This window comes from Hydra viridissima, unplaced genomic scaffold (genome assembly GCF_058129835.1).
Source record: "Hydra viridissima isolate aposymbiotic clone 2 unplaced genomic scaffold, HvirCarnegie_v1 scaffold_13, whole genome shotgun sequence".
In the NCBI taxonomy this organism is placed as follows: domain Eukaryota; kingdom Metazoa; phylum Cnidaria; class Hydrozoa; order Anthoathecata; family Hydridae; genus Hydra; species Hydra viridissima.
In genome coordinates, this window is record NW_028324312.1 from 8,365,680 (window position 1) to 8,388,621 (window position 22,942).

Below are 22,942 nucleotides of genomic sequence, written 5' to 3' on the forward strand. Positions count from 1 at the left end.
TCTTCCTCTACAGCAAGTTATCAACAGACTCACAGAAAGAAATAATAGTTATACACAGCCAAATTGTAATGATTTTCCTATTTGTAAAAGACTACACTCCAATGGTCCTATTCCTGAAAAATACAATTTTGTTGAAGTTAAACAGTATATGGTGTTTCATACTAGCTCATTTAAGCTCTCTATTTCTAAGCCGTTCGATAGTTATGTTAATATTAACAATATTTATGGAAAAGTTATGAATCTTATACAAATAGATAAAGAGTTTTTTGCTGTCTTCAATGGTTTTTGTGACTTATCTTCCTTTTTTGAATATCCACTTCCCTCCAGCAGTATTGGAATTTACAAAGCTACTAAGTTATTAAACACTCTCAGTGTTGCTCCGCTTCCAGTGTAAAAAAATGTATATGTATACCAAGTGGTTGTAATTATATTCTTATACCTCTTTTACATAATTGAATAAAAAGCTTTGTATTTAGTTTTACTATATAAACTACTAAGATTTGTATACTCCACATAAGTATACATTGTGCACATTAGTGTGTAGTGAAAAAACTTTTTTTTAGAAATTGAAAATTTAAATATTACTTTCACATGTTCATAAACATTTTAAGATATACTATAAATTTTTTTTTTCCATATCTTCAAAATAAATTACCAAAATGAATTTTTAAATTTTTTATAATGATTAAATTAAATTAAGTTACTTTTTTTGGTCGCAAGAAAACTAAACGGAAATATTGCATAAAAAACAAAATACAGATTTAGATATATTATATTAATAACACTTATTTTTTAACTACTAAATTAATTTTTATACTATCAAAACAATTTATTTAATCTTTGTAAAATATTTCACTAAAAAAACAGTATTAAATATTTTCATAAAATAACAAAAATCTTTAACTCTGTTTTTATTGGTCTGTAAAGTTACTTTCTATATATTATGCGTTGTTTACCTTTAAAATTATGTTAAGTGTTGTCTAGATTCTGATGTGCTAAGGTTAAAGAGTTATTTTAAGTAGAATTATAAATAAGTTTAGGGATAAAAATAATTAAATTCAATGAATAAATTAATTTCAGGATAACTAATTAACTTTCGTAATCTGTTTATGTACTTTTTAAATTTTTATGATTTCAAGAATCACAAAAAAATTTAAAGTTTATACATATTATATATTTGTATTTATATATACAAATATATAATTCTTATAGATTAATACATGCTATGAATAAAATAAAAAGGACACGTAGTAATTCTTGCCCAGGCAGCGTAAAAGTTAAAGAATTCATTGGTCTTGGTGCTGATTTGTTACCATCTGAATTACCAACCCTCAGAAATGTTTTACAATTACTGTTGTTAGAAATGGAGGCCTTAGACACCAATTTTCAGTATGTGTCAAAAGAAATTATTCACGAAGCTGCCAAAAAATCATCTTGTAAAGTTAGCTAAGTCTTATATTTTAAGAAAATTATTATATAATATATTTGTTTTCTGCTCCTTTATTATCATAGCTGTTTTAAATATATATATTTTTTATTTAGGTTGTTGTACAGTATAAAAAAGTGAATATCAATATTCAAATTCAACCTAATCATTATATAGTTCAGAGAATTGAAAAAGAGTGGAAAAGAGTTACTCAAACTGTTTGGGGAAGAGTGACAAATACTCAAAAGAATAAGTTATGTAACGAAATGGATGCACTATTTGATATTCTTCGTTGCAAACATAGTATTAAATGCAAGGAAGATCCAACTTGTTCTGACCCAAAATGTTCTCATTGTGCTATTCTTCCGATCTGTGATTGTCCATTAAGTTTGAAAATTCCTGAAATAGAGCTGAAGTTTATCAGAGCTCAAAGATTGAAAGTTGGAATAAAAAGTGTGTGCCAAATACATTGTAGAGATAAAAAAGAACATACTCGGCTAGCTAAGCAATGCAAAAGAAAAGAAAAAACTTTAATGTTTAAGAAATTGGAGAAGAGAGTAGAGTTAAGTAATAATAAGTTTTTTAATGAAGAAATAGAGGTGGATGTGATAGAGAAAGAAAATGAATCTTCTAACCAGTTTATGGATACCAAAATTGACGATGGAATAAAGCAATCTGTCATTAATACAAACCATTTTCCTCTTTTTGCTCAAACAGTTTTAAGATACGGAACAAGTAACAGAGAAGCTGCTGCCATTTCTTCTGCAGTTCTTTATAGATCTTGGGATTGTTAATGAAAAAGATAATAAACTGATTATTGACCATCACAAAATTCATAGGGAAAAGAAAAAAGTAATGGAAAAGCTCCAGACAGAAGATTTACAGTTGTATCAGTCAGAAGAAATTAAAGCTTTATTTTTTGACGGTAGAAACAATTTAACTCTTTTTAATAATCAAGATAAAGCAACATTAAAATATTATTCTAAAACAATAAAAATGGACTTCTACACTGTCACTAGTGAACCAGGTGGAAAATATTTATTCCATTTCTCTCCTCTTAAGCCTGGAGTAGGCGAAAAATCTGCGTTAATGATAGCCAAGCCTATAGCAGATTGGTGTAGAAAATTTGATTTAAACTTACAGTATATTGGAGCAGACTCTACAGCTACTAACACTGGAAGATTAGGTGGGGTTATAAAAACAGTAGAGGATCTTTTAGATAAAAAGTTAACATGGATTATATGTATGCTGCATACTAATGAGCTTCCGCTTAGGCATCTTATTCAGGAACTAGATGGTAAAACAACTTCTAGTAATGGGTTTAGTGGAGTCGTGGGTAAACTATTAAGTTGTGCTACATTACTTCCAGTAGCTCAGGCATTTCCAACAATAACCATTGGTAAAAGACCAATTGAATTAAATCAAGATGTGATTGATGATCTTTCAACTGATCAGCTCTATGGGTATAAAATGATTTTGGCTATACGTTCAGATAACTTACCTATAGATCTTATAAAGATGGAGTGTGGTCCTGTTAATCACAGCAGATGGTTGACCACTGCAAATAGACTGATGCGAATTTGGGTATCAGTTCATGGACTGTCTGGGCAAAACTTTATTACTTTAAGTCGTTTAGTTGAATATGTTGTTGGTGTTTACTATCCAATGTGGTTTGATATAAAGGTGAGGTGGTCTTTTATTGAGGGTCCAAGACATGTTTTAGAAACCTTAAGATTAGTAAAAATGCAGAACCAGGTTACCAGGGATATTGTTGAAAAATATGTCATATAAGGAGCCTGGTTTTCTCACAGTGAAGCTGTTCTAGCCACTTTGCTTTGCAGTTCTAAAGTGGAAGAACGGGTTTTTGCAGTGGATCGTATTCTACAGATCAGGAGAGGTTTTGACAAAGGAGAAACATCTGTCCGAGAAAGGACTCATTCTTCTTATTTAAACATAGATGCTAAGAATCTCACTGAGTTATGTTCTTGGACTCATAATGTATTTGAGCCTATTCAAACATGTAGCTTTACTACTGAGACAATAGTTGATTTTAAGGTGAATCCCATGGTTGTTGACTCCATACCATGCCACATACAAAGTGTTGAGCGGGCTGTTAAACAAACAACAAGAGCTTGTGCTGCTGTCTATGGACATGATTCAAGAGATGGTTTTATCAGAGCAGGTTGCCATCACCGTAAACTCTTATCTAAAAACAATACAAAAAAAAACCTAAAACAAATGATTATGTAATTTTTATGTTTTGAAAATGAGTATATATATTTCTTAACTTACTTGATCTTCTTGAATTTATATTTTAATTTTTACTAAACAAGGTCCATAATCCATAAAAGGCTCATTTTGCAGGTCTAATCTTCATATAGTTTTTTTATTTTTTGAAAGGGTTAGCCAAAATTTTTGATATTTTATTCCCCCTATAAATGTGGCAAATAAGAGTTATAAACAAAAAAAGCATTGTTATCTAGGTTTGGTCTCAAAACTTAATCCCCCCCTGCCAGCCCCACCCCCTCTTTCTTTAAAAAATCTCTAATTAACTAATTTTTTAAAATTTTTTTCCAATTATTATTTTAAAATAGATAAAAATTTACTGGCAGTTTTTAAATTTTAAAAAAATATGTTGTGTTTAATAGTTATGACTATTTGTTGTTAATAACTCCCCCCTTTACCCCATTTTGGTAATTTATTTTGAAGTTATGGAAAATTTTTTTTTATGGTATATCTTAAAATGTCTATGGACATCTGAAAATAATATTTAAATTTTCAATTTCAAAAAAAAAAGTTTTTCCACTACACCCTAGTGCACATTCAATTTTGTTTACTTTTTTTTAAAATAAATTTTTCATAGACTTTTTTTATATGTATTTAAAAAAAAACATATATGTATTTAAACATTATATTTGGATACAAATATGTTTTTTATATTTACCAATATATAAATATTTTTTTTAATATTTGTATTCAATTTTATACAAGATTTAATGTTCGTTAAAATATATAAAAATGTTTAATAAAAAATAGGGAAAGATGAAGTAAATTAGGCAGAGATAAAACACTTGTCAACTAATGTACACTTGTGTACAATGGAACTTAAAATATTACCCTATTCTTTTTATACGTATATATATAAAATGCTGCAGTATATTTTTATATTACAATTTTATATTATATTTATATAAAGTATTAAATATACACAGTTACACAGTTTAAACATGTCTTTATGGTCTGTTGTGTTTTTTCCTGACACAGCCAAAGTTGAGGTGGTGCCTACAACTTGGATTACTTCAGAAAAAGGCATTGTTTATTGTAAGTGGCCGTCTACATTAACATGTCATAATCCAAGGGATGCTGTCAAGAAAAGGATAAATTCTGAGCAATCTTGGCTGTTATACAATGTTATAATAAAATATCATACAGGTTATTAGTTTATAACATTGTAAAAAATATACAAATTTATAGAAATAATTTATGCTTTTTTATATCTAGATTTTTGTTATAATATTAGATAAAAAAATAATGAACAAATTTGCCAGTGATAATAATAAGTTGTATTTTAATTGTTTTTAGATGATTATTTATTAGCGTGTGAAAAATGCAAAAAAGGTGAGCGTGTGTCTGATCTTACAAGCTCTGGATTATCAGAATCAGAGAATCTTTCAACCAAAAATAGGTACTTATTTGTTACAGTGAACACATATCTTGGTTTTATATTAAAGTATGTTTTCCTGGTATTATAAATTGTAGTGCAAAAAACCTAATAAGATTTGTGTCATTTATTATATATATATTATGCCTCTATGTCAATAATATATTTAAAGGCAAAACAACAAAATAAATAAAGGATAATTAATTATTATTATTATAGGAAAAGAACAATAAACTATTTTGAATTTGAAAGCAGCAGTAGCAGTGAGGATAATGAGTATAGCAAGAATAACAAGATTAACATTAAAAAAAGAAACTAACAAAATTTCCAATGCCAGAAGCTATAACTTTGCCTCAGGGATCACATTCTAGAGTTATCGAAGGAAAATTTATTTCAAACATTAGTATTTTTTTTCCAAAAAGTAATTTAAATAAATATTATATATATGAAATTTTAATGCATAAATAACATGTTCCTCCACCTGCATTCTTATTACACAAAAAAAAACAAATATGTCCTTTAGATGTGACTCCATTGGAATCTTATGCTGACATCTTCCCTATACAGCAATGTAGCTCGAGTACTTCAAAATCAGGTCTTAATAATATATTATTTTTTATATAATTTACTTTTTTCAAATTCATTAATCGACTGATTTAGCAATATCATGCCTAGGAGTGTTGCTACAGCCGACTGAGGATTTAGGTTGGGGCAGTAATAAGTTTTTTAGCATTATTCTTTGTATACTCTTTTGTCTGATGTTATTCTGTTTTCATATCATTTAGTTACTGAATCATTTAAAGAAGTTAATGATATAATGGCCAGTGCCGTGGCAAAGGCCCCCCAAACCCCCCATTTGGGGGGGGGCCCACGAGATATAAGGGGCCCGTTTTTTAAAAAATGATAAAATTTTTTATGGCATTTTATTATTTTAACAGATAATTATCAATTATATTCAAACTATAAAATAAAATAAATGCTACTAAGACAATTTTAATGTGAAAAAAAACAACTGATGAGAATGGACATCCTTGTTTAGTTTCTGTATCTATATAGTAGCTTAACTCTAAAATTTTTACTCATACTTTTATGAAAAACACGGAATTTTTTAATCTTGACATGTTTCGTAGTTAACATACTACATTTTCAAAAGATTAAATAACAATTTAAAACTCTGGATATAAATATAAAATCAAAATTTGAAGACATTACAGAGAAATATTAACCGACAAATAGAATTGTTACAAACCAATAAAAATTATAATACAAATTATGATATCATAAATAGCATGCAAAAAATTATGTAAATAAAACAAACTAGATTGACAAATTTATATTATAATGAACAGTTTATTTAAAGATGAGTTTTCCTATTTCACATGGAGTTTTCACACCGGGATATTTCCCGGTGGGCCGTCAGCAATACAACATTTTAAAATTTTATAATATTTTAAAAAGTATTTTCTTTAATTTTTTTAATAACTTTCTAGAATAGTAATAAAAAATTGTGAGTTGAAATACGATTTGAAATATTGATTTCTGCGTGTCAGTTGCTTCATTTGACTGTATGATGTGTGTGTAGTTGGTTAAACCGAAACGCAATCGTCATTATTCAAAATTCGTAGTGAGCGTGGCTGAATCAGCTGAGCCGGTAAGTTTATTATTTTTAGGAGACATTATTATTTTTCATTTAATTTATTTGTATAAATTAAATAGGTATAGAACTATAGTAGGACCTAAAAGTAAATTTTATAAACTATCTGTTCTATTTTTAGGTATTAATTATTGGAATGAAGAAAGTGAAAAGTGGTGCAGCTAAGAGAAGAGAAGCAGCTGCAGCCAGGGAAGTAATAACTAAGTACCCCAAACTTACACAATTTTTGAAACCAGCAGTTCAAGCTGATGGTGAATCAGTAGCAATAACAGAAACCAATAATGATGTTACAGCCAATGCAGAAAATGATTCTGTTTCTTGTTTTGGTTTGTCTGCTGAAGGAGACTCTAATATGGCAATCTGTGAGTGTATACCAACTGCCACAACACTGCCACTTCTTTTTCTCAGTGATGATCCTTCTGATTGGCCAGAAAATGTTTCTGATGCACAGAGGTGTGACATTGTTGAACGTGGTGTAAAGCAAATTGAGATAGATTTTCCACACAATCAAGAAAGACGACGATTTTCAGTGACTTATTATAAACGACAGATGAAGAATGGAGAAACTATTGTACGGTCATGGCTTGTGTATTCTATGAAAAGTAATAAAGTTTTTTGCTTCTGTTGCAAACTTTTTGGTATATCAGATTCACCATTCCGACAAGGGATGAACACATGGGAAGGTTTATCCAAAAAACTGAATGATCATGAAACAGGAAGTACACATCTCAGGTGCTTTGAACAGTGGATGACATTACGAAAAGGTAAACTGTTTTAAAAAAAATTTTGTCATTAAATATAATAAATATTTATATATTTTACCAAATTCAACATTGCAGGCATAATGAATCAAACAACCATTGATGAGCATCAATACAAGTTGCTTCAAAAAGAGCGAAAATTTTTGGAGAGCAGTATTGGAACGATTACTAGACATCACTCTATTTCTTTCTGCGAGGAATCTTGGATTCCGTGGTTCACAAGAGGTCATTGGTTCCAAGAACAATGGAAACTTTCTTGGGTTGTTTGAATTGATGGCGAAGTATGATAGTGTGCTCGATGAACTTTTACGTCGGATTCAGAAGAAAGAAACTAATGAACATTATTTGAGCAATGATACCCAGAATGAGTTGATTGAATTGTTAGCCAAGGAGATTGAAGCCGAAAACCTTTCCAAAGTAAAGAAAGCGAAATATTTTTCCATTATTTTGGATTGTACGCCAGACGTTTCACATAAAGAACAAATGAGCATAATCCTACGATCAGTAGTTTGCATTCCTGGGACAGGTATCAACATTTCTGAAAATTTCTTTGGATATCTCAAGGTAGATGATACCACTGGAAAAGGGCTTTTGGATGCCTTTCTAGATCAGACAAAAAAGTGGGAATTAAATATTCTTGACTGTCGAGGCCAATCCTATGATAACGGTGCTAACATGAAAGAAAAGGCAAAGGGTGTTCAAGCTAGGCTTCTTCAAATGAATCCCAAAGCTCTATATGTTCCGTGTGCAAACCATTCACTTAATCTAGTCATTGTTGACGGTGCAAAGTCATCCAACAGTGCAATTACTTTTTTCGGAGTTCTTTCAAGATTGTATACACTCTTTTCATCATCTCCTGCTCGATGGCATATTTTAAAGTCATGTATACCCATTTCTGTCAAGCCTCAATCCGATACCAGATGGGAAAGTAGAATAAACTGTGTGAAACCTCTTCGCTATCACCTGAAAGAGATATTAGAGGCATTAGAAAAATTGGAAGTGTATGCTCTAGAGAAGAGAGATGGCGCAACAGCTACAGAAGTATGTTCGCTGATGGAATATATGATGACATGGCCATTCATATTGTCAATCGTTATTTGGTATGACGTTTTATACCAAATTAACAAATCAAGTAAGCTTCTGCAGTCCTCTACAACTTCCCTTGATGTCTTGGATAGTGAAATAAAGGCCACATATGCATTTCTTCAGCAATATCGTGAAACTGGATTTTCAGACGCACACATGAAAGCATCAGAAATCGCAGAAGTGTTGGACATTGCAAAAATTTTTCCAGAAGTGCGTTCCCGACAAAAAAAGATGATTCATTCATACGAGTGTGCCGATGAAGCTCACACCATCCAATTAGAACAGAAGTTTAAAGTTGATTTCTTTTTACCACTCCTTGATATGTCAATGGGATCAGTAAAGGAGCGTTTTGAACAAGTCAGTAGTATCACAGAGCTCTATGACTTCCTATACCGTTCTGAGAATCTTATTCAAATCTGTAAAGAAAATTCTTTGTCTTTATATTGCAAAAATTTGCAAGCAAAGCTTGGCGATATAGATTCGGATGATCTGGAAATGGAATTAAAACGATTTGTCATAGTGGTACAGGAGAAAGAAAGTACTCACATGAAATCTGCACATGATTTTCTTAATTACATTTATAAAGAAGAGCTGCAAGAAACTTATCCAAATCTTGCCATTGTGTTACGCATAATCCTTACCTCACCAGTAACTGTCGCAAGTGCTGAACGTAGCTTCAGCAAGCTAAAATTGATTAAGACTTTTCATAGGTCAGTATATTTAATCTTGCTACTTTATACATAATAGATGTAGCTCTATGCATTTCTTTTCACTTTTTATAGGTCAACAATGGTTGATGACCGCTTGTCTTCTCTGGCGATGCTGTCAATTGAGAACGATGTGGCAAGAAAATTAAATTATGAGGAGATAATCAACAAATTTGCAAGTATGAAAGTTCGCCACAAGTCATTTCTGTGACAATTGTGAATATGTGATTTATTACAGGTTTTGAAGTATTACCAATATAATATAACAAACATTATTCTGATAATTATCCGTACATATACGTTTGTCTATACTTATATGTCTTATTTTTGATGTTTTTAGCCTTTAGAAAAAATGTGACGCATATATATCCTGTAATGTGATGCCACAAAAATAGGGCCCAAAAAAATGATTTGGGGGGGGCCCAAATGTACCACGCCACGGCACTGATAATGGCATTAGGTATAGATGTTTATTTTTAATTGATTTTTTATAATGTTGAGTTACGTAGATTTTTATATTATATATATAGAAATTATCAAAATTGTATTTTTTAATTTATATCTTGTTTTATTTGGAAAACTCAGCGACTTCAAACCAAAATTTACCAACACAGTGTGAAAATGTCAACAATACTTTATCAAAAGAAAATCCGTATTTAAAAGGTACATATATCTTTATGATTAAGTTACTTTTTGTACTTTTTGTGGGTTAATTTCAAGTTTATGTTCTTTAGCTCTCTCACAAATTTTTGTAACGTTGGAGCAAATAAAAGCTCAAAATGATGTCATTATAAGCAATCAAATGCACCAATTTGCTTAACAAAATATGGAAAGTGGTAATGTAACACTACCACTTCCAAATAATTTACAATTGCCCTTGGAGACTGTTGATCAGTTAATGCAGCTAGATGAGTTATGTAGCGATTGTGGTACGTACAGCAATTTGGTATGATTTAAAAGTTTAAGTTAATGTATGATTTAAATTACTCAATTTATAATCATATTATATAATTATTTTATATTTTAAAATTACTTTATGGTTAATAGGTTGACACACCCTAGATTTTCTTTTTTTTTTTATTTTGTTAAAGAATCAATTTTGACAATCAAAAATATGTGACAATTTAATAAGCTTTGAATTCGGTTAATAAATTTTAGGTTAAACTACTTTCCAAAGTAGGCGGCAGTGATGAGGCTGACGTGACAAGACGAATTATGAAACGTCTCATTACAACAAAGCTTGCTTGTCTTGTCAATTGGAAAGGTGTTTGCGGAAAGCATGGTTTTGGAAAGTTGCGTTTTAAATCGGTGGTTGAAGGTATGTACTTTTCTTATTTAAATTGTCATGACTGAATCTGTTTTTATCGGTCAAAGTTTATGTCATTCATGTAAAACCATTGTTTTTTTGCAAGTAATTGTTATGAACAGAACTTGTTACATGGTACTTTACATTACATGTTACCCGAATTTATATTTTGTTAAATTTGGCTTTCACTCAGATGCCGTCCGCCAAAGCCCAACTTCGAATAATGCAAAAGATGCATCTATCAATAAAAATATTCAAAACTGGCTACGACAAGCTGTAGATAGAGATAGTGGCCGTCAACGACGATATGAAAAATCAAAAACTAAACAGACTACTAATGTTTTATTACCTTGAAAATACTATATTGTTAAATTAATATTATTTAATTTTGTAATTAAGTTTTGTAAGTCAGTTTTATTAAATTTATTAATTTTATTTGTTAATTTTTTTTCTATATCATACTACTAAATTTCGCAAGAGTTACTTGGTTTGATGAATTTTAAAACTAAAAAATTAAAAAGAATTTTTTTCTATCGGCCCAAGTTTTGTACCAGCGGAATATTCCAAACTGGCATATGGCAGTTTGACCATCAGCCCAACGCATGTTTTAATATAGACGTAATACAAGTTTTACTACCGGCCTTCTGCAAATGTTGCTATTGGCCCAATGCTAGTTTTACTGTCGACCCAGCGCAAGCTTAGTGCTTTTTGCCGTTTCTGGCCCGGCGTTGGGCCGATAATCAAAACGATACAGGACCAATGCCGGTAGCCAGCACTGGGCCACTGTATATGTCAGCGTTGGGCCAGCAGTGGCCCAATGTTAAAATGTTACATGGGATGTTTTTATACGATTCTTTATCAGAATAAAATTTTCTATCAGAATTAATCTTAAAATTAGGGGGAGGGGGGGGGGGAAAGTCGAATAGCGCAAATAGTCGAGAAGCGCCTGAAGTATGATAAGGCGATCTAAAAGTAATTATATATGTATTTACAACCAGTTAACTTTGCATTGAACAGGTTAGTGCGTACATACAAATGTCACTTTACCGTCAAATTCATATCATTAAAAGTACCGTAAAAGTGACTAACTTTGCACAATTATTGGTAACTTTGCACAATTGTTGGTAACTTTGCACAACAATATGTCAAAGATGCTTTACTCTCTAACAACTAAAAATTTGAACTACAAATGCAAATCACTTTAGAATCCGACGGTTTGTTATAGTGTCAATACGAAACTCATATAAAATAGTTTAATAAACGCGATTTCTCGCAACACGAGTCGTTTTGAGTAAACATAGTAGAAGAAATTCAAAAATTGTGCCTTACAACTTGTATCTGTGCAGCAGATCAGAATTATATCAATAGTTTTGGTAGTTTTACCTTCTTTGAAAAAAAATTAGGAGTTAAAGTACTCTTAGGCGTTAACCTATCTTCTTACGTCTCTCCAAGTGTTATTGAAGCCTGTGAAGAAAATGAAATAAAGTTTGTTTGTCTACCACAAAATAGTACACATGTAACTCAATCCCTAGATGTAGCTTTCTTTAAACCTTTGAAAACAGCTTGGCGTAAAATTATCACAGATTATGGAGATTCACCTCTTGGCTTGAAAAACAACATTTCCCAGAACTTTTAGATAAGTTAATATCTGCTGTAGAGGCAAATCAGGCTCGTTACTTACAATCAGGTTTTAGAAAGTGCAGTGTCTATCCAGTGAATGTCAATGAACTTCTTACAAAATTTAGAGAAAAAGAATCTTATGATAAAGAATTTCTATAAGACAGATTTCAGATTTTCTTAGAAGACATTTTTAAATCTTTGGAATCTGTAGAGAACTATTAAACGAAAAAAGAAACTTTCTGTTCCTGCATGCAAAAGTGTTAGCATTGAAGATCTAGAAAAATTTAACGAGGGGTGTGATTTTGCCTCAAAGAAAATTGCAAAGAGGAAAATCTAAGCCAAACTAGGAAACTATTCAGTACCAGAATTAGGCTTTCAATAGGACTTTTGAAGTGTGTTTTGTCAATTTAAATTTGTTATTCAAAAATTGGAAATCTTTAATTATTTTTGTTTATGTAAAAGTAGTCTTTAATTATTTAAGTTTACCAAGATACAAATGAGCTTTTTTGTTTTTTTAATGAGGTTGTGTTCAGATTTCTTTAATCTCAGCATGTTATATTCTTTAGTAAGCATAATATTGCTAAAAATTAATCTTTGCTTTTTTTTGTTGTTGTTGTTGTTAAACTACTCTTTGAATTATATTTCTTTCAGAAAGTATGAAAAAAGAGGTCACTTTGCACCAATCCCATAAGTATCATAAAGCTATTCTAATCTATTTAAAGTTGTGCAAAGTTACCCAGACCCCGAGTTAACTTTGCACATTTTTTAAACAATCTTGAAAAACTACTTCTTAATTTGTAAAAATAAATTTAACAATACAAATAGAATTAAGAAATCCTAAATAAATGATTTGCTAGTTTACATCAATATGATAAGAAGTTTTAAGGTGATTTTTATAGATGATATTTGCAAATAAGTCAAATTTTTGAACATTTTTGTTAGACAGTCTAGCTAAGTTTAAAATTCGGGTTGTTTTTTCGGGTTTTTTTTCTCATGCATTACATTAACACCACTTTAAAATGGTGCATCAAGAAAAACTCTATTGAAGAAGTGAAATTACTTGCTCGTAATTACAAAGAAACTATTATTTACAGCAACTGATAAAAAAAGTTATAAAAAAAATAAAGATCTTGTTTAATTTTCTATCCATAATGAACAAAATTAAGTTCATTTCGATGGAAAATTACAGCATACCTCACACCTAACAACTCGAGAAAACTTAATACATTTTTTATAAAATTTATCAATTCTTCTTTATGAATATTGTGCTAGAGAATGAGCGAAAAAAAATTGATTTTATGAAGGTAATACTCGATATTAAGGCGCTACTCGACTTTCTCCCCCCCCCCCCCCCCCCTAATTTTATGATTGATTCTGATAGAGTATTTTATGCTGATTAAGAATCGTATAAAAACATGGGTCTCAAAATCAATGGAAAGTGCTCTAATCTGAAGTTGAAAGTACAAAAATATACGACAAATCCCTAATATTCGCCATCTTGAAAAGTTACTTTTTTTGTTTTAAAAGTTATCTTTTTATAGTACTAACAACCTGGTTTTTATATTCTATAACAAAAACTTCCAATTATGGAACGTTTTGAGAATTCATTGACATTTAAATTTAGCACACAAATTTGGTTTAGCCGGGATCATTTCTTTGTTGTCTAGAAAATCTTTTAAAATTTTTATCAACTATGTTGAAAAATCTTTTATTGTTTATATACTAAAATAAATTTAACATCACTAAATTTTTTGTATTAAAAATACATATATATTTCAAACTGTTGATTTTTTTTCCAATACTTTAAGTTAACCCCCCGTGAAAATTTATTTTCATTGCAACTGTCATATAAAAAGGAATGTTTCAGTACTTACTTTCCAGTAAGTTCAATTATCTAAATATTATGGCCCTTCGAAGACCAACAATAAACGAATTTGACTCTATTTCCTTAACAGAAATTGGAGCAAAATTCAAATACAACATTGAAGCAACAATCCACTGGTGCAGAACTTATGGTTTACTCGCCGAAAGTATGAATTATAGTGTATGTAACGTGGCCTGCACACAGCAAGTGAAGAATGGATCAATCGATCAGTTCATTTGGAGATGTCCAGTTAAGCGGTGCAAAAGAACATTCAGCATTAGAAAAGGCAGCTTTTTTGAGAAATCCCACCTACATCTTTGGCAAATAATAGGATTAAGTTACGTTTGGAGTAGAAGTGCAGGTAAGAGTCGGGGTTTATCAATTAGCGATATAAGACAAGAGCTTAACATAGGAAGCGATGATACCATTGATGATTGGAATCAATTTTGCAGAGTTATTTTTGTCTCATATTTCATCAATAACCCTGATCCAATAGGTGGTCCAGGGTGCATTGTTGAAATAGACGAATCTGTTTTCTGTCGAAGGAAGTATCACGTTGGTAGAGTTATCCCGCAGCAGTGGATATTTGGTGGGTATGAACCTGCTACTAAAAAAGGCTTTTTAATTTCCGTCCAAAATCGCGACTCTGCAACATTGATTCCAATCATACATCAATGGATACTTCCTGGCTCTATTGTCTGGAGTGATATGTGGGCAGCTTATAATAATTTGCAAGCTCCTGCATATTTACATGGTACTGTCAACCACACTCTAAACTTTGTAGAACCTCAGACTGGCGTAACAACAAATCATGTAGAAGCTGTGGTGTCGAGCGAAAGCAAAATTCAAATCAATGATGGGACCAACTAACCGTGAAATGATAGCTGACTATTTGTCTGAATATATGTGGATGCAGAGATTCCCCGAACATCGGTTTTTTCATTTTTTGGATCAAGTTGTGACAGCGTATCCTGTTTGACTTCCTCGAAAGCTTACTGTGTGCATTAAACGTTACTAACATTATAATTCATGCCGAGGACTGCGTAAATCGAAAAAACGGCTATTTTCATAGCCACTTACATTCACTAAAAACATTTTTGCAAAGAACATGGATTGCAAAGAACATGAACAAGGATTTCTATTCTTGTTTTTCAAAGAAAGTTTGTCTCTTAAATTACTCTTTATTTATTATTAAAGATTTAATATTACCTGAGAATTGTCGTAAATTCTCTTATAAATTTAAAATTTACAAAAAGGAATCATGTCACAAGAGTAAAACGCTTTAGAGCTAGTTTTTCAGTCCGATTACACATAAGAAACGAAGCAATTGAGCTTGTACTAGAAAGTCTCTTATTTCAAGAGTACTTTTTTTCAACTCTAATGCTAAAAAGTACTAAAAGTTGTATAATTATGGAAAGTGAGAAAAAGTGTATAAAATGAACTTTGAAAAGATGTTATCAAGTTTTATTGTCAGTTAAAATAGCTTGAATCCCATCACTGTCATGTAATCCTAAGGTTTGTGCCTGAACAGAGCACAAATTAGGAAATGTTCCTCGAATGTTAATAAAATAAGTTTCTTATCGAAAAGTTTTTAAGTACTAATAGTTTCTTAAGATTTTGGGGGCTTAAAGTACTACTTTTTTATAAAACAAGTTTCTTATTTAAAAAAAAAAAAGAAAATGTGTATACTCGAAGGATCTTAGCCGTTTATATTAAACCAAAAAAAAAAATTTTTCTTATAAAAACCGGGCTGGCATTTTTTGCTTTTGAAAATAAAACCAACCGTAAAGTTAGTTTATTCAAGATGGGGAATATTAGGGATTTGTCGTATATTTTTGTACTTTCAACTTCAGATTAGAGCACTTTCCATTGATTTTGAGACCCATGTTTTTATACGATTCTTAATCAGCATAAAATTCGCTATCAGAATCAATCATAAAATTAGGGGGGGGGGGAGAAAGTCGAGTAGCGCCCGATTTTAATTCATTTGTGTGAACATTTTATCATAAGTTGTTAATTTTTTCGATTTTGTTTTGCCTTTTAGACAAATTCAAAGTGTCATAAAAACTATTTTAAAAATTATCTTAAAAAGCTCCTGCAGAATAGCTGTGTGTTACATCTGCTTGGTCTTCATTATCAATAAATCCTTTTTTAGTTGCTCTTGTTTTTCTGCGTCTACTACATAAGATCCTTCATTAAATTCCAATATTGCTGAGTAATCACGAGTTCTTATATGGTTCTACTGACATAAATATTTTTTGGACGTTTGTTCCAAATTATATGATTCAGCGTCTCATTTGAATTTTGAGTTTGACCATGAAAACACTTTTTTAACACCTCCTAAGATGACAATTCCACATAAGCAGGGTGAAGTATTGGGTGGATCCACATTGGGAGATTTATATTTGGTCTATATGTCAATTTTTTGTAGGTGCACCAACTCGCACTACCTATTGGGCAAAATTGTTGGTGGCATTTATTATCAAACTCAGTGCAATGTCATATTATTGTCAAAATAGACTTTCTCATACCGTATATACATTTTTATTGCTACGTATGGCCATTCCATAGTTATTTTGCATTGAATTAATGTGTTTTTTGGTTAATTTCCCTTTTCCTGATAATGTTGTCAATGTTCCTTTATATTCTTTGACCAGATTTCTTAGTCTTGTCCCAAGACGTTTCTGGACATGACCTACACACTCCAACTTTTCTGGAATGATACCGTACTTCTCATATGGTTTTAACTACCTCCTTATACGATGAGGTGTCGCCATCTATAAGATATTGATTATAAGTTAAACCATGCTTTTTAATTGAACATGGAAATATTTCGATAGCACCTATTGCTTCCATTGAGCAAGAAGATTTTTCTGATTTATAGAATATTTTCCACTTGATAAGTGATCATGTCTTTTTTTACCATAATTAAAGTTAATATTAATTTTCAATGCATTACAAGTTGTGCATTTTTCGCAATATTTTGACAAGACATGAATGTCGATACATTTTCCTGCGTTTATTGCTGTGACAATTACGTTCATCGAGATAAATCCACGTTTCTGCCATTTTCCATCTACTGAAACACAACATAATGGATATGGGTTAATAAGCTTTTAAAATAAATTTTCTTTTATCTGATAAGTAGCTTTTCGCGTACTTTGTTCTGCAGCTTTTTCATAAGCTTCATGTAAAGATTCTGAAATGGAATTATAAGTTTTGCGCTGAATTGTAAACATTCATATAGCGTGAAACATTAACTAATGATTCGTGTCCCCTGGCAACTTCTCGAAAAGCAGCCACATCTCTAACTTTTGTTTCAAATTTTGTTCGACCTTGAACTCAATGAATATTAACACATTCATTGTATGTATACATTTCTTTACTATATTTGCATACATTACAAGTCAAACTTAACTTATGCACACATCCCATTTTAGATGAAAGCTGGTCAACCAAACTAAAATCATTTGATCTACACTCTGGAGAACAGAAACAGTCATTTAAAAATAACTTCAAGAGTGTAAAGTTTATGGTCATGTTATAGTTCTCATAATCAGCAAAAACCTGATTGCAATCTGGATTTAATTCTAGCTCCTCTACGGCCATTGAATTTAGAAGTGTTATCCTTTTCAGAAACTGAGTTGTTTTCTTTATATAAAACAATATATGACGTTTCTTTCCTCGTAACAGATTCTTACTATTTCCCATTTAAAAGCTTTAGAAACAAACTTTAAGGCAATATGAAAATCACAGAAAATTATTTAAGTGACACAAAAACTGTACTCTAACAAGCACACTGCTAAACAAAATTTTTATTTTAATATGTCTCAAAATGCAGTTTAAAATTAGTTATATTTCAAATAACAGATTCAGAAAAATAGTTATAATTGAAAGACCTATAATTTTACCAATGAACTAATGATTGTGTCTGATTGCCATTCCAAAATAGTTTTGCACTTTGTTAATGAGTCTTTCAGTTAATCTTCTCTTTCTTCTTATATTTTTTCCATCAGCAAGTCTTACAGATTTAATATCACCGCGAAGCTTTCTCAATCTTGTTCCAAGTCTCTTTTGTACCTGTCCTATACATTACAATTTTTTGGGTGCAATTTCACCATATGGTTTTGAATATAACACTCTTTTAAAGGAATCTATATTACCATCTCCAATAGTGCAAAATAAGTGCAAATATCTCAAATTATATTTTTCAATCGAACTTATATCGAAGTTAACTGTGCCTTGAGATTCCATTGACCCTGATGATGTCATATGACTAATTTGGCATATACGTTCTGCTTTCCAATTAATTGAATTAATCTTATCCAAAATTTTCTTCCCACTTTGAACAACCAAAACAAAATTTGAAAAAAACCTGAACATCCAAAACCTTATAATTTTCACGAGCCATGCCAGTAACTAATCCATTCAAAGAATTATACCCTCTTTTTTCCATGATTCCATCAATTGCTATACCACTTTCAAGTAGTTCAGCTGTATTCTAATCAGGCTTTGTAATTTGTCTCACTTCCTTAGCTACTTTTTCATGCTTTTATTAGCTCAGTCTGCATATGCTTGATAAACAGATTTATTAATATAACAGTAGGAGTTTTTTGACATTAATCAGGGCATATTCAAAAGAGTTGAAAACTTTTTAATGGCTTCGAAACCATGACCAATTTCACGAAAAGCAGTAGTATTAACATCAAATTTTTTTTTCCTCGAAGTTTTATATTACTATTTTTTGAAATAAACGATGAAGTATAAAAATCATTTGTCAAATTACATTTATAACATATTAAACACATATTGTTAGCAAATCTTTGGTGTTTTTCATTTATAAGTTTTAAAGTAATTTTTGAGGTGCAATCAGGACAAATACCAATCATATTAACAACACTTCTACATATTTTCAGCTCAATAAATAAAGAGGTATACCACCCTTGGTGTTTGCTTTCGCCCCAATTTCCAACCCTCGTGTGTGCAACTTCTGTTAATGATTTACTGTTTAGAAGCCCCTTATAAATAATAAAAACCAAAAAAATCATGCACATACGAGGGTTGAGAGAAGATATTTCAATTTTGCTAAGTGTTATTTTTAAAGTTTCTAACTTGGAATTGATAAAAGGCTAATCAATGAAATAAAGGGCTAATCTATGAAATAAAAAATACATTTTCAACTATATTTCAAAGTAAAGACTTATAAATGCTTGTTGAATTTTCTTTCCTCAGTTAAGCATTCATTTTATTATTAAATATTATATTAACAAGTAATTTTCACTATGTTTGCATATTCTGCACAGCTATTTTTAAATCAAAAAGTTCACAAAAAACAATTAAGTTTAATTCGGAACACACTTTGTAGATAGTTTCGTTTCACGTTACTTTAATCTCTCATTCACACTACATAATAAATGCAAATAGAAATATTATGATTAGGGATATCAAAATCACGTTTCTGTGGGCATAAATCATCCATTAAATAATGTTTTGATTTTATATTAAAAATACTTCGAAAATGCTGTCTTTTGCAACTCGGGTGATTTAAGGCATGTCTCGCTTATATGAGTGTTTGGTTGCACCACTAAACTTTTCTTATGAGCATAACTTTTTTTGGCAAACAATTCACTAAAACGAACGTTACCAGGCAAAAGCTGTTAAAAATTAAAATATTAATTTTTTACGACGTTATGGGTTATGACAGATTTTGTCTTTTCTGAAAGAGGAGAATATCTTAAAAAATAAACAAAATGATCTCTACGCACATCTTTTCCAGTAATGTTCTGTTTTGTACACTTCCATAATTTTTATTTTACAATTTTACAATTAATGATTTGTGGTACGATTAGAAAATCCGACGTTTTTTATAACCTTCCGGCGTCGTCCTTAACACGACTAAAAGAAGCAATCATCGTTAACGGCACTTTGAGCAATAATTTCAATAAGAGTAATTAAGATTTTTTTTGTCGGGTGAAACCATTTGATCAAATTTACTTTTTATTTGACATGAAGTTTTAGATTTTTAAATATTTTGCAGCTGCTTCAAGCAAAACAAAAATCATTTTCTAGTTTGAAAGTTTTACATAAAAATATGTTAAACCAGTTGTCTTGTTGCTATGTTTATCTTTTTGTTTTTGGTTTTTACTTGAAAATGAATTTAATGTTTCACTTAATCTTTTCTAATTTTTATGATTCATTTTCTGTGTAATATACTTGGCATATGCTGGAAGTACATACATACATACATACATACATACATACATACATACATACATACATACATACATACATACATACATACATACATACATACATACATACATACATACATACATACATACATACATAAATACATAAATACATACATACAAACATACATACATGGCGCTATTCCACTTTCTCCCCCCCCCCACCCCCCTAATTTTATGATTGATTCTGACAGAGAATTTTATGCTGATTAGGAATCGTATAAAAACATGGGTCTCAAAATCGGAAAGTGCACTAATCTGATGTTGAAAGTACAAAAACATACCACAAATCGCTAATAATCGCTAATATTCGCCATCTTGAATTCACTAACTTTACGGTTGATATTGTTTTTAACCGCAAAACATTGCCAGCCTGGTTTTTACTATAAGGAATTTTTTCTGGTTTAATATAAACTAGCAATAAGCAACCCGTAATACGGGTTATGGTCGGTCTGTTAATTTTTAGTGGCTGTTTTCCACAATTTAAAGTTGCGAAACCTTAACTAATACCCTTTTAGAAAAACGCCTTTAAATTGAAAAAATCAAACCATCTGTAAAAATAAAATCAAACTATGCAGAGGTATAATAATTTACCAATTATTTAACATAGTAATTTACAATTTATATAAGTGTTATCAATGTAAAGCAAAGCAATATGCGTCTACATTACTTATTTCAACATTACATTTTTAGTTACTGATCACAAAATAACAACGTGTTAACATGCTTTAAATAGACGAAAAAGTAAAGCTAAAATATTGTTGAATTTTTATTAATCAAATTAATGTAAAACGAAAGTAATTTATACATGAGTTATTTATTATTTGGTATACACTTGTTACATGTGTTTATAAAAGATGATAGCCTTTAAAACATTAAATGTACACAATTTAACAAATTTATTATAAATAATTAAGCATTTGAGTACAAATACGTTTCAAACAAAAAAAAGTTATTTTACAATCAAACATTTGTAAAACAAATTTAAAACAATGTAAACTTTGATCTTTTATATTGTATTAATTCGTCATACGATAAGCCTAAATAAAAAATTGTATCATAAGTAGACATAGAAAGAAAAAACCAAAAAAAAAACAAAAAAACTGGAAATGATATACCTGAGTTTTGGTGACTTGTTGTTATACTTAATACTTAAACTGTCATGATGCAGCTTGTCGGTGTTGTTTTATAAAGTTATTACATGTTGGCTTTTAGTACACTTTAGTTTAATTTATAAGACATTACAATAGATTTAAAATATTTTAATTAAAAAGCAAAATAAAAAATGCTTCAAGGAGCCAAAGTATAAACAGATATTGAGATATAAATAAATTGCATTTATACAGCTAAACATTGTTTTGGCTCATAGAAAATTTTAAAGCAAAGAGTTCAGTGAATTAAAATACCAATTAATTATTTTTAACAATAGATAAAATAATTAGTAAACGTTTTAAAAAAATTCACAAAACTTTACAATATTACGTTCTTCTATTCCACATAAATACATCATCTGATAAATCTAAAATAAAAAATGTAATGAATAAGTAAGTAAATAAGAAAAATATTACATACAAAAATGAAAATTAGTGTACATTATAGAGAAAAGCTGTAGTGATTTACCAGAGTAGTTGTTGCAAAATACTATTATTTCATGTTAGCTTTTACAAAATAATTTATGAATTACCACATACACATACATATCAAAAAAGCATATATGCAAACAATAAACGTGTGCAAACAAAAATTTTAAAAATGATGCGAGAAAATTTAAAAAGATACAAAATATATATTTACAAACAATACTTTTTACCTTCTTTTTTTTCTTCATAAGAACTGTAATCCTCTTAACAAAATTTAACCTTTACATACAATAACATGTGACATGCCATGTCAGTGTTGGCACAAAAGTTTAATTTATTTTTCTAAATTTTCTAAAAAAGAACAAAAATAGTTAATAGCATCACAGAAATTTCAAAGTATTAATAACCCTTTTATGGAAATAGCATTAGTATAACTTTAAATAACATCCATACCCCTATTTTCTTTCTAAATAATAAAATAATAAAAATAAAACTGCTAAAAGAAAAACTAAACCAAACAAAATCTGAACGATTTAAAAAATTAAAATCCTTTCTACTTTAAATCCTTTCTACTTTATCTAATAAAAATTTTAATTCTTTCTACTTTATCTGATAAAAATGTGTATATAACTATTTCATATACTTACTTCAATTATAATATGATATATAATTGATTAAGATGATTCTTTATGTAATATATCTAAACTAATAATTAAATTTCAAAAGGAAAAAAGTTTTAACTCGCTCAAAAGATCTTTCTCCAATGCCCGCGTGCATTTGAAGAACGCGCTCTTCAAAAGCCTAGTAACTAATTCAAAGCCTAGGAACTAATGACGAAACGACGTTAAACATTAAGCATTTCTGTAGTAATTATATTATAGATATCGATTCCACGGCTCAACGAAAAACATCTGACGTTTGACAAAAAACACGAAATTTTCATGAACTTTACTCTCTTATATCTTTTTGTATGCTTAAGCAAACACCTTGAGGTTTTTTGAATCAGTTAGTGTTACTCAACCTCTTTAC

The 22,942-nt window shown here is 30.0% G+C and overlaps 2 long non-coding RNA genes and 1 pseudogene across 3 annotated transcripts in view; 2 read left to right on the forward strand and 1 right to left on the reverse strand.

Moving 5' to 3' along the window:
* The window catches only part of LOC149880299 (uncharacterized), a 158,079-nt gene extending 135,718 nt beyond the window's left edge, over positions 1 to 22,361 (reverse strand). The window contains exon 1 of the long non-coding RNA XR_016446311.1: positions 22,144 to 22,361. This is a non-coding gene — a long non-coding RNA (uncharacterized LOC149880299). The remainder of the gene's footprint in view (positions 1 to 22,143) is intronic.
* The window catches only part of LOC149880300 (uncharacterized), a 193,895-nt gene that overhangs the window by 116,073 nt on the left and 54,880 nt on the right, over positions 1 to 22,942 (forward strand). The window lies entirely within an intron of this gene.
* On the forward strand, positions 1,226 to 3,704 carry LOC145180773 (uncharacterized; annotated as a pseudogene). The gene is made up of 2 exons (XR_016446307.1): positions 1,226 to 1,441; positions 1,543 to 3,704. The product of XR_016446307.1 is annotated as an uncharacterized LOC145180773 (transcript).